The following is a 2,258-nucleotide window of genomic DNA, read 5'->3' as shown; positions in this document are numbered from 1 at the left end:
GAAATTCGGCCAAAATTGTGTGTGGCTAAAATAATTAAAAAGAAAGGTCATCAGCAAAACTACGGGGTGGATGCAGACGAATTTTCATGTGATGACTAAAAAATGCAGCTAAAGGGAAAAAACAAGGACAGTGGAGAGGGGCCAAGGCTAATTTGACTCCCCTCCCCCCCCCACACCAAAAACACAAACAAAAACAAAAAAGCCACTGTTTTACAGCACCTTTAAAGGACTCTTAATTTTTTTTTGTGTTAAAAACAAACATCTCGACGTAAAGAATTCCATATTGCAGGCGAAATGTAGACCAATACAGTGTATAAAGTGTACATCCCAAGCTATTAAAGGAAAAAAAAAAACAGATTACGAATATTAAAGTAAGAATTTCAGAGTGTTTAATCATCTTTAGTTGAGTTGCAAATGACATGTACATATTTAATAAGAGCAGTAAACTTCGAAGCGCCCCAAGCCTTTCTATATTTGATTATTCATGTGTAAAGGTAGTGCTAGGGCACTCCGGTGGTCTAGTGGTTATGACGCTGGTCTAGTAATCCAGAGGTCGTGGGTTCGAATCCCGCTTGGGATGCCTGTGATTTTTTTTTTTCCACAGGAGCCCACAAACTGCACACTGCAGTTGCGTGTGTGACTACGGATTGAGACAAATGAATAATGTTGTCGCCCTTCATCCCAATTTCTCCCTTCTATCCTATCTGTAGATTGTCTTCTTTCCTAAGCCATTGTATTCACATTCCTTGATGATAAGCACGATGCTGTACTTTTAAGTTTTTCTTCTCTGAAACAGTCCAGCTCTTCGCTACTGCATGGCATCAGTCATCTGAAAGAAAAGACAGAAATTAAGAACTTTCGATTTAAATCAAACATCATGATACAAGATACAACTTTCATTTTGAGAAAAAGAAATCAGCCAACTAAACTGTAGTTGAAATTATTTTGCTCTATTCATATTAAACATAAAACAAAATGGTATACAGGATCAAAGAATGTCAAAAAATCTTATAGAATGGGTAGCGAGAATCCTGCGATCTGATTGGTCGAGAGCTATGTGTTCATTTTTACTGGCCGCACGCTGAGTCACAGTGGTAAACATGTTATTGCGCACTTAGCAAGAGTACGCGTACTTGTAACAAAGGTTCGCGCACTAAAGCAAGCGTTCGCGCACTCAGCTTGGCCATGCATCCAGTAAAAACTTATGCATGGCTGGCCATGCATCCAGTAAAAACGGTAAGTACGGGTATGCATGCCCTTTACGGAATGCCAAAAGGAAATGCATCCAGTAATTTTGTCATCGGGTAACACGATAGAAAACTGGGTTTTTGACAAGAAAATTACCCATTCTATAAATCAAATGACGCACGTGTCTTTTCGTGCGTCAGTCGGAATCTAGTGTGCATGCGGTAACTATGGAATTTAGCCTAAACCCACTCGGCTTCGCCTCGTGGGTTAAGCATTCCATAGTTACCTTATGCACACAATTCCGACTGACGCACTCAGACCTGTGCGTCATTTGTATACTGCTGTTCGTCTGTGATGCATATTCAAATTGTCTCGCCTTTTACATATTTTAATGATGCAAGATCTTATGTCTAGCACTTAGTAAGTTTCATGTAGAAATTGAATTATTATTCACATGAATAAATCTACATGTCCTGAAAAAGCTGAATATTACTAACTGCATTTGGAAAACAGTCTACGACAATCAAACTTGTTTATTATCAGAGACTTTAACATCTTAATTGGACCTAGACTCTACATTACCATTGTATTCACATCCGTTGATGATGTACACGACCCTGTACTTTTCCTTGTCTTTTCTGAGACAGTCCAGTTCTTCGCTACTACAGTGCACTCCCGTTACAACGAACACGGTTACAACGAAATTTCGTTATAACGAAGTAAAAATTCTGGTCCCAAAATAATTGCCATTAATGTCTACGGTACAAAGTTCGCTTATTACGAACACGGTTATAGCGAAATTTTCGTTATAACGAAGTCTTTTCCGAGCCCCACGGACAAAGAAAAAAAAAATGTGCGCCGTTATAACGAAATGTGGATCGCTTTCGAAAATACGTAGCGGAACAAGCACGGGCGAACGCTTCACACCGCGGTGTGCTCGCTGCGTGTGCCACGCACAGTTTCCTTCAATTTTATGCTCTCTTTAATGTAATATCCAAACGAAATTTAAAAAGTAAAGTGTACCATCCCGTTTCACATAGCTGCACAGTGTAAGATGAGTATTCAACAAA

At 39.4% G+C, this 2,258-nt stretch overlaps 1 non-coding gene across 1 annotated transcript; it reads left to right on the top strand.

Moving 5' to 3' along the window:
- The first annotated feature begins 507 nt into the window (after window positions 1–507).
- Window positions 508–580, top strand: Trnat-agu (transfer RNA threonine (anticodon AGU)). Its single transcript has one exon. It is a non-coding gene; the product is annotated as a tRNA-Thr (tRNA).
- The last annotated feature ends 1,678 nt before the right edge of the window (window positions 581–2,258 follow it).

The sequence above is a fragment of the Diadema antillarum genome, unplaced genomic scaffold (genome assembly GCF_040938485.1).
Source record: "Diadema antillarum isolate AM-2024a unplaced genomic scaffold, OU_Dant_1.0 seq00001327_RagTag, whole genome shotgun sequence".
Lineage (NCBI taxonomy): Eukaryota > Metazoa > Echinodermata > Echinoidea > Diadematoida > Diadematidae > Diadema > Diadema antillarum.
Note: the sequence above shows the minus strand (reverse complement) of the source record. Positions and strands in the feature narration are given on the sequence as shown.